The sequence below is a fragment of the Myodes glareolus genome, chromosome 5 (genome assembly GCF_982192425.1).
Source record: "Myodes glareolus chromosome 5, mMyoGla1.1, whole genome shotgun sequence".
Taxonomy (NCBI): Eukaryota; Metazoa; Chordata; class Mammalia; order Rodentia; family Cricetidae; genus Myodes; species Myodes glareolus.
Window position 1 is genome coordinate 75,416,413 of NC_142030.1, and position 11,350 is coordinate 75,427,762.

Here is an 11,350-nt window from a genome sequence, read left to right on the forward strand (position 1 = left end):
ATTAAAACAAGATATATAGAAGAAGTTGTTGCATTAAAGAAACAAAACAATCTAAGATAATGTATAGAGAAATGATATGAAAATAAAGGCAGAAAGCATTCTTTTGCTATGTTGAATATTAATTACATTGTTCCTGGCACTTTGTGAGTTTTAAAAATAGAATTATCCGTAGGTAAATCTAATGAGTGACACATAAGAAAAAAGATAGCTAACATTTACCGTTCTTAGTTTACTACAAAATTGGATGGTTTCTACAAACCAAATATGTAGACATATTCTTTCATGAAGAAGTCATTTTCAACCTGATAAATACAATGAAATGACATATAAAATTACTTAGTAAAATAAAGTCCTGTATCAAAGTGAGAAATGAATTATGTAATTTAATTCTAGAAGAGTTAATTTCTACATTTAGGGTGTTAAGTTTTACAGTACTTAATTCTCTGTGATGATTAAAAGGTACTTTTATATTTACTTTCTGTCACTGATATGTCTCAGAATTAGCATTTGCAAGAGTAAAAAATTGCTAATATTATTGAAGGAATTATTTTTATTATAATAGTGTAGGCTAGAAATTACACTAATCACTTAGCCTCCATGAACCTGGAATTGTCTTCATCCATTCTTAGAGACAATGAACTAAGTGCTAGAATAAGTTCAATATGGCAATAATCAAACAAACAATAAAATAAAACAGTCTAGTGATGTCTGTCTTTTGTAACCATAAACTGTCCAATGAATTTTATAATGTTTAAATTATCCACATTGCCCTTATAAAGCAAGAAAAATAGATATATTGGCTTGAAATTCTTTTTTAAAGGGTTCATTTATGTCTATCTTATATGAATGAGTGTTTTGCCTTTGTGTGTGTGTGTGTGTATACCTGGTGCCTACAGATTTCAGAATAAGGCATTAGATCACCTCAAACCAGAGTTTTATATGATTGTGAGCTACCACATGGATGTTGGGAAATGAATCCAGGTATTCTTCAGAAACAGTATGCAACTCAAACAACTGAATAATTTTTCTGTCCCCTCTTTTTTCTTTTCCTTTCCTTTTTTCTATAACTTTTCTTTTCTTTCCTTCCTTAAAATTACTCTTCTATTATTTATCATAAAGGCATGCTATTACTTGGAACAAACCACGAGCATCTTTTTTTGTGTGAATGGTACAAATAGTCAAAAGGATAATTAAAAACAAAGCTATATACTAATTCAGAAAAGTGATTTATTATGAAAAATCTGAGGATATTGTGAGATAAGAGATGACCTCCTTATGTTTTTCAGGTTTGGGGAGAAGCAAGCAGCAACTATATATGGAAAGAGAATCAATACTTTGTGTAACCTTCATTATGACCTAAAGTGAGGAGAAAATAGCACCCAATCCAGAAAGCATCAATAGTATAAACTAGAATGAAACTCACTTTCAGAGAATAGAAGAGAGGAACATGCCTTGACCATATAAACAAGCACACAAAACAGAACAGAACAAAAGAACAACACCTACTTCTGGCCAAATAACTGAGTAAATTGAAAATTCCATTTTCTATACACAGTGTATTTTGCCTAAAATTAATTTCAGAATTAACAGGACATGGTGTTAGGATTTTGTATGATTCTCTACCACCACCACTTCTAAAGTTCAGGCATCCAGTGAGAGACAGTTCCTCATTTCTTCTTCTAAAGGAAGAAAAAGAGAGGGGGTAGACAAATGGAAAAGTTACTCTCTTTGTTGCAAGCACAAAAGGAAAATTTGTGCTGAAGATAGAAATATTATTGTGAAAAAGAAAAAAAAATAAAGTCCACCTCCTAAGAACAAGGTGACCCTAGAGGAACAGGAGTGCACAGGAATACTGATAGTAACTAGATCAGAGCGGTATCTCAGTGCAAAGTACTAAACTGATTCCTCCACTTATGCTATAGAACTGCCATAAAGAGTAATAGCCACAGAGAGAAAAATGACTATTTTGTTGTTCACTGCTCTGTGGAATACATTAGTTTACAGTAAGGACAATAGATGGCACTGAAACGAATCATGTACTCAAGAGACAAAACAGAAGTGACCCAGATATCATGATAAGTGGTTTTCAGGGAGGAAGATTTCAAGTCAGTTCTTGTCCCAAGCACTATCTTCAGGGCATGGTATCTTCAGCCATGGGGGCTTATAATCCATAGTGCAGCAACCAAGCATTAGCTATTGACAACCCTTGGACAGTTCTGGTCTTTGACAACCCTGACCAACACGTAAAGATGGGGCTTCTCATGCCTCTGCTTCCATTTTTATTACATGGTCTTTGTTTCTTTGAAAAAGCATTGTCAATACAGATGGCAAATTTTTATTTAAACTATGTGGTTTATGTATACAACAACTTACAAGTATTGTAGGTATTTTTAGGTAGGTAGAAGTATGATTCATTATGATTTGTCACTTATTCTTAGGGTTATTTTATTTTACTTCTCCTTTCTTCTGTACTTATTTCTCTCCCTTATGCCTATGCTCCAAAAAAAAAAAAAGAAAACAACAGTATTACCCTACTATGATGCTTATGAAACATCATCATATCCAACATGACACAATAGCTCTAAGGGTACAATAGATGTATACATATCTTGGTGGTAACCAGCTTCTTTCTAATTATACTTAACACCCACTCAACAAGATGAAAATCATGCCTGCTATGGAAACCTAGCCAACTGTACAGGGGAGGAACAAGCATAGGACCAAATTAGTCCTTCTGAATATGGTTGACAGTTGGAGCAGACTGAGGGATCACTGACAGTGGCACTGGGATTTGTCTCTATTACATGGACTGGTTTTAGGGGATTCTATTCTCTTTGGATGTATACCTTGCTTAACCTAGATGTAGTAGGGAGGGCCTTGGAACTTTGACAAAGCAAAGTGCCTTCCCCTCTTTTAGGATTAGAAGAGGGTGGGTGGGAGGTTGTATGGAGAGAATGGGAGGAGGGGAGAGTGTGAGAATTTGGATTGCTATTTTTAAATAAATAATAAGAAAGAAGTTTATAAGTCAGGCATTATTGTTGTTCACATTGTCTCAACACTCTCGAGTCTAAGACAAGATAGATGACATCTAATCTAGTATGACAACCTAGTGAGTCTAAGCCCACATGGTCTACAGAATGAGATCTTGTCTTTATGACAAAATTAGAACAAGGTCAGCTGCAAAAGTTAGACAATAACTGCACCAATAGCCTTTTCAAAATCACAATACTCTTAAAATCATTCAGTTGTTAACACAGTCGGTAACTAAAACAATTACAAACTCCTTGTGAGCAGCATTAATAATAGCCTAAAGATATAACTTCAACATGATGGAATTGTGCAAAAGGAAATCACTGCAGTTAGTTGCCAATCTGCCTATTTCCTTTGAGACTACCTGAATTAAAACACATTTTATTCTATTTGATAATTGTTAATTTTAGTAATTAACAAATATGACTCTTGGGATTATACCTTTCTCTCTAACATAGGTATAGTGAGCTAATGAGAAATCATCTCCTGTAAATGACTGTAAACTGTTAGCCCCTAGCCCCATCCACGTCCTCCTTGCTCTACTTGTATTACTGATTATTATGTGCTTTAAATTTTGTAAAACATTTCTCATTAAATATAACTTAATAAATATGATAAATATTCAATATCAATTAATTTAACATTGTCATTAGAAACCTAGTGTTGTAAGTCATTTAAAGGTCACACTCCTTTCTTTAGATTTTAAAATTAAGAATTTGCACAAATCTCATTATATTTAATAATTTCTCATTTGTTTCTGTCTCACAGTGTTTATACTCTCATTTTTTCCATGACATTTCTCTAAATCCAGCATTGGACTCTGCTCAAAACTTGTAAAAAATCTAACTACATAACTACATCTGCCCTGGGCCAATCTCTTTCGTCCTGCTTTGTTAAAAATTCCACAAACTATTGCACATTTAGTCTCTCTTTAACTTTTCTTCACAATATTATTGGTCCATTTAGCTTTAGTAAATAACTTATAAAGTTTAATGCAAAATGAAGCTGTGAGTTCCTTATTCATACTGAGGGGGAGATAAAGGTTACCTGGTAATGAAAAGCTTGTTTTCAATTGTTCCTTTGAAATCCCCTTGCTAAACTGTCTAAGTATTTGATACTTTACTATTTTAATCAAATAAAATATTTGGAATTTTCGCATGATTTTTTTTATTTTCTTTACTTATGCTATATTTTAACATTTTTATAAGTTTGTACCTACCATTACCCTCTATAATACTGTTTTTTCTCCAAATGAAACCTTTTCTTCCCCCACCCCCAAAAACAATGCCTGTGATATATAATGTTATAAATATGTTATAATTTTAATACATTGATATAAAAATAACTGAGACTTTTTCAAACATTTTAAACTATTTTTCATTATTTAATTGTATAAATCTGTACAATCAGAGAAAAATTGATGTATTATGCTCATCCACTAACCCCAAGTCTTTTATCAAAAAAAAGTATTACTACTTGTTAGTCCATGATGACCATTACCAGGAAAACACAAATATCTACAGTTCCTTTTGCAAGACCTCAAAAAGATTTTTGCATCAACACTGTAGTACATGCTAAACACTTTTTTTTACATGTCATCTACATATGTTTTTCTATTCTCATTATAAAACACTGACAAAAAATGTTAAGAGATAAGCTGCTTATTCAGGCTTACAGTTCATGGATACTAGTTACCTTGGTAGGAAATGCAAGGAAGTAGAAGTTTGAAAGAGTCACTCGGAATTCACATTCAGGGTCAGAGAAAATGTACACATTCTTCTGCTCAGTTCCTTTTCACCATTTACATGGACCAGAATGCCAAGAGGGACCATAGACACCAAAATGGGTAGGGCTTCTTGCCTAAGTTAATCTAGTCATAAAGCACCCTTCAGGTGTGCCCAGATGCCTTTCCACTAAGCAGTTAGGAAATTCTACCATGCTCACAATTAACTAGCCATCACAATACTTTATAGTTCTTTGGGAATTTTTTGCTAGTGTTTAGGATTGCTTACAAATATGCTATTTGTTTTCTTATATGTCTATAAGCTCTTTGTCCACATATATTTTTTATGTGATTATGAATGAATACTAGGGTCATACTTATTCTAACAGTACATGTACAAAGAGTAATGGTAAAAATAAAGCAGTCAGTGCTGTTCCCTGAGTGGCCTATGGGCCATGAGGGGCAGTGGAGCCCAGGCAGGGAGCCACATGGTTGGTAAGAGACAGATAAATAGGTATGCCACAAGACCATGCCACATGTCTCCAAAGGCAACTGGTCCCAGGCAGGGAGCCATGCGATGGGTAAGAGACAGAGACATGGATAGGCACACCATACAGAGTGAGGTTGGATATTTATTTAGTGTGTTGTGGAAGAGAAGGGGAGAGGGAGGAAGAAAGGGGACATGGAAAGAAACAGAGAGAGAGAGGACCCAGGGTGGGGGAGCTATGACAGCAGCTAACTCTTTGGGAGAGAGATGGAAAGGGAAGGACTCAGGTTGGAAGCTGAAGATCAGCTTGCCTCAGCAGACAGGGGCTTGTCTCTTAAAGGGACAGATCAGATCATTACAATTCCATCTTTTTTTAGTAATAAAAGGAGAGAGATTAGGCACAAAAAGCTAAAAGAATTGGCACAGCACATTCTCAAGACTGCTTCCTGATTATTTGTGGATGTTGTTTTGTGGGGACCCATAAAAGCTGGGTGTTGGTCATGTGCTGGGGTTGCTGGTCTCTTTTCTCCTGTCTGGTGTTTGTGGTATAGGAATGTCTGGTGTCTCTTACACCTGTTTAAGGTATTGACAGAACAGAGGACAAAGTTAAATTTAGGAAAAATTATTTTTTAGGACCAGGGAATTAAGAGGGGTATAGTTGACCTGTTTAATGGATCCTTCAATTTGACTCCCTGGAACTCACAAGAGATTTGGAGGGCTTGTGACAACACAAGTTTTAAACATATGCACATTTATGTCAGAATGACTGTGACAGGTGTTTATACACAAAAAAAAGTATTTTTAAGACTATGGAAAGCAGCATGAGAGAGAAATGTGATAACTTGTATTTGTCCTCATACTTTATAATTTGCAGGTATACTACTTATTAACTTGTATTTGTGTTTTATTGAAATTTGTTTTGTGAGGCTGTCCTTTTAAACTGACAAAGTCTCTCATCTGTGAAACTGCATTATTGAGAAGAATAAAATTTTACTTGAGGAGTTCTTGATTTAAAAAAATGACAGAGAACTTACTTGGTTGGCACCTAGAGCTACTCCTCAGGGTCTTTCATGGTCTCTGAGCATCATATTTGCCTTTGTCTGTTTAGTGCAGGGCCTGCCAGGCTCCAGAAGATCCTGTGGGCTAAGAAATCTGTAGGAAGACAAACCTACTTGACCTGAGCAGCAAAGCTGTCAATTCCAGCGATTCTGCCCAGTATATGAATATCTTCAGTTTTGATAAATGGCAGTTTGTCCAGTGATCAGTGCATGGCCGTTGAAATGAATTGTGGGTAGATCTTGTTTTGTGCCCATTTGTCTTCTGTCTTCTTTGGAGGAAAGAGAGTGCGACTGCTAGCATCCAACCTGTTTTTTTGTTGTTGTTGTTTTGTTTTATTTTGTATTTGTTAAGAAAAATTTTTAATAATTAAATATTTAAATGCCATATTTCCAAGATCTCTGAGCAGTTTAGGCCTGTTTATCAGGTATAGTTACACTATAGTTATATAGTTATAACTACAGTATAGAATCTGCCTGGAGAGCTGGGTCTGAGCTTGACTGTACTGGCTCTCAACTTAACAGGTAAGAATTACACTCATAAAAAGACAGAAAGAAGGGAAAGCTGCTTTCAATGAAAGGTTAATGGCAGAACTGACAACTTAATATATTTTAATATATTTAATATATATTTAATATAATTTAATATATTTTAAATCAGGGTGTGATTACATAAATAGCATTTTTTGTAAGAGATGTAAAAGAACATACCAATTTAAAGCATGAGACTTACTTATTTGTGGTCTGGAATGTGATACAATGAACAGAAAATTATAACATTTAACAGTAAACATAGGTCTATTTATGTTACTTGTATACAGAGACACAGTAACAGGAATTAGGCAAAATGGATGCTCTTGGTGGGCCCTACCAAAGGCATGCCACTGCATAAAACACACATGTAACAGAGCCAGCCCTGGGGGACCAGGCAGGGAATACCTCAGTAAAGATTGTGGGACTTGGTCATCTGACCTGGCTCTCAGTTAAAAGAACTTTGTAATTGACTTGTTGCTACATATCTATACTCTTTCCAATTTTTCAATATGATTTATACTTTTGGAATTGGTATTCATCACTAACTTACAACACACACAAACACACACACATACACACACACACACACACACACATCTTATTTTGTACTTCTAGAGAATATAAGCTTTAAAAGAGCAAGAATATTGACTTTATTGCCACTTGTTTTCAAAAAATAGAGTAGTTGTTGCCACATAATCAATGCCTTCAATTTTATAAAATGAATAGTAGCACACAGTGTAATCTGTGACTAACTAAATAGTCAATAAGGTCCAAGTGTCCATCTGCCACTACCTTTTGATTGATTATAGCAGAACTAAGCTGTATGAGCTATAATTAGTCTTAGTTTTATTTATTACTATGGCTGCTAAATACGTTAAACAAAATAAGCATTTTGTTTCAGCAATATTGATGTTTATATTCATTTCATATCAGAATTATTACCATATGTTCTAATATAATACTTCCAATATATTCTAATATTTTAATCTATATTAATTTTTATTGTATATAATCTTTTTAGCATGATAGGTTTCTAATATAAAGTAAAATAGATATCAAATAATAATGAATCATATTATTACTGAATAGAAAAAATCTTAATAGCTATAAGACTAGCTAGATACGCTACATTAAACTTTAATAGGAATCATTTCTTATTAGAATGTGAAAATAATCTGTCATTATTGCAAAACATGACAAATAAAGTTTAAGATAAAGGTATAACCAAATTATGCATGTTATAACATATATGTATATAAATTTGAATAGATATGCTTAAACTATATTCATTTTAGTTATATTAGCTCACTTAATTTAGTGTTATACTTCTTTTAAAGTATGTAATTAACTTTTACATACATATATTTCTCCCAAATGTCTGTATCTTCAAGCAGAAATATAACATGGGATTTAGGAGGTTCTTTTCATCTGTCAATTAACTATGTATGTTCCAGAGAGGGTATTCCTCCCCATTCTCACTACAGAAAAACCTGTTCTTCACTCCTCCCCAAAATTTTATAATATAGACAATAATTTTTTTTACTCCTTAATCAAGAATAAAGCACATCATTATCTTTCAAATGTCCATTATAATGTGCAAGTTATTGGTCCTCATCAAGTAGGTTAACCATGGAGCCTTATCCAATAATTGGTATATATTTTAAATTTCATTACTTGTGCATAGGCATTGATTGAGATATACACTCCATTAGACACCAAAGCTTCACAGTCAAGTAACACTATAAAAATCTAGGTTTGCCGCCATTTCGTGGACGCCAGGGCATCGAGAGCATCTGCGGAAGTAGATTGCGGAGGGCGCGGGTGGGCCTCGTCGGAGAGTTGGGATTTGAGCTGCGGTTCTCGAACCCAGGATCTCGAAATGCATCGTGATTCCTGTCCATTAGATTGTAAGGTGTATGTAGGTAATCTTGGAAATAATGGGAACAAGACTGAATTAGAACGGGCATTTGGCTATTATGGACCGCTCCAAAGTGTGTGGGTTGCTTGAAACCCTCCTGGCTTTGCCTTCGTTGAATTTGAGGATCCCCGAGATACTGCTGATGCTGTCCCAGAGCGAGATGGAAAACACAACACTTTGTGGCTGCCGAGTAAGAGTGGAGCTCGAACGGTGAGAAAAGAAGTCGGAATCGTGACCCCCCTCCCTCTTGGGGTCGTCGCCCTCGAGATGATTACCGTAGGAGGAGTCCTCCACCTCGGCGAAGATCTCCAAGAAGGAGAAGCTTCTCTCGAAGCCGGAGCAGGTCACTTTCTAGAGATAGGAGAAGAGAGAGATCTCTGTCTCGGGAGAGAAACCACAAGCCATCTCGATCTTTCTCTGGGTCTCGTAGCCGATCTAGGTCAAATGAAAGGAAGTAGAAGACCAGTTTTGCAAAAGAAGTGGTGTACAGGAAGTAACTTCATTTGACAGGAGTATGTACAGGAAATTCAAGTTTTGTTTGAGACTTCATAAACTTGGTGCATTTTTAAGATGTTTTAGCTGTTCATGTTCCCTTAAGCAAGATTGAATTTGCTTTGAACTTTAGTTTTTCATAGACTGAAATAAATCTAGATCCTGCCCAGTTAAAGTGTGATGTACTAATGATAAACCACTGATGGAAATTGAAAAAAACTAGTTTCTTTAGTAGCTGGAATACAGTCCGGAGCTGTGGGTGAAATGACAGGCAGTCTTTAAAAGCTGCTGTTAACACAAGTTAACAGGGAAAGGGTGGGAACTGCACTCTGAATGCTTTCAAAGAGGTTCCTCACTGATTGCTATCTATGGAGGAAGCTGTTTGTAACATTCTTTATTTGGAAATGGAAGACTTAAGTTACCAGTTGGTTTAAAGGTACATTGTAGAGCTGAACCTTTGAGTTACTGTGCAAGATTTCTTTTTCATGCTGTCATTTGTAATTTGTTTGTGAGAGTCCTTGGGATTAAAGTTTTGGTTACAAAAAAAAAATCTAGACTTATTTCAATATTTCTAAAGATCGTATGATCACTCTTTGTAGCTTTGAAATTTTGACTACATTGTCTTGCTTTGAAGTAAATATTTTCAGTGAACCGAAGTGGTAAGTTCTCCACTTATCTTTACCAGTTACATATGTAGAATATGCACATCTATGTTAAAAGAGTTCTGTAATATTAACAGCACATATAAACAAAAGATTTGTCAGAAAGGGATTTCTATAAGATGACATGCAAGTGAATGTTAGTTAGCAGGCTGTTCACTCCAAGATAGGAACGATCTCATGGTTGGACACTGAATGACCATCCGTGTTCCACTTTGTTCTGCTTTTGTGTATAAACAAGTTCTGAGATAAACTCTTGGCTGTTTGGCTGTTTGGCTGTTTGGTTTGACCAACCAGCTGCCACACAGATCTCCCTATTCTGTCCTGTGTCTTTGTCTCAGTTTCTTTCATCTGGCTTTCCTTTGGCCTTAAAGATCCCCACTCCAAGAACCCTTGCTGACATTGTAGGAGTGGGTTCCTACACATAATTATCTTAGATTAGAAAGTTTTCATTTTGGACTATGTTTTTAGAGTCCCAGACCAAATTCAGAAAAACTCCTTTCTTTGGGACAAAAGTAGAGGCAACCAAATGGCAGTGATGGAGAGTGATAGAGAGTGTGACAGTGCAAATCGTTTAATTCATGTTTCCAAAAAAGAAAGGAGAAAAGTAACCCACCAGATATTCATGCTTTCTTTGGAGACCATGTTCATAATCAACTGAATACCTCTAACTTGGCTCAGTTTCTTAAAGATTTTGTTTCCTAGTGCTTTATTTTTATCTCTGTTGCTGCAATAAAGTATTTTTAACCAAAAACAATTTTAAAATAAAATGACTAATTAAGCATAATTTTTCAGGTGACAGTTTACCATTGAGGATAATACCACTGAGGACAATCAAAGCAAAACTCAAGCAGGAAGGGAACTTGAATAAGTTCATAACTCAAAGGAGAAATGATTGTAGAATGCTGATTTCTGGCTCACTTACTGGCCTGTTCAGTTTGCTCTTTTATACAGCTCAGGCCCACCTAGAGTTGATACAGCTTAGAATAGATACTCCAATAAATCATCTATCAAGAAGTTCTCTCAGGCATGGCCATAGGTAAATCCAATCTTCAACTGAGATTTTCTGTTCCTAAGTGAGTCTAGGTCATGCAAAGTTGACAAAAAACATAACATAACAAATCAAAACAAATAAACAATTGACCCACACATTGTAAATTTGATAAACATACTACCAATTTTACTATAATGTGTCTTTGTTCCCAAGATCCCATGCTAAAATCTTATAAAATACAACATAACTTTCTTTTCTTCTTCTAAGTTTAATTTCATACAATATATTTTGATTGTGTTTTTTTCCTTTCCCCATTTCCTCACAGATCATTCCTAACTTACCAGTAGATGAATGAATGAAAGAAAACTCTATAATTGGGCTTATATTATTTTATGTCAGTATCTCAATGCAGGTAGTATACACAGACAAATATTTATTGAACAGAAAATTATTATAAG

At 35.0% G+C, this 11,350-nt stretch overlaps 1 pseudogene; it reads left to right on the forward strand.

Annotated features, from left to right (window-relative positions):
- The first annotated feature begins 8,593 nt into the window (after positions 1–8,593).
- On the forward strand, positions 8,594–9,448 carry LOC148122115 (serine/arginine-rich splicing factor 3 pseudogene; annotated as a pseudogene).
- Positions 9,449–11,350: the final 1,902 nt, after the last annotated feature.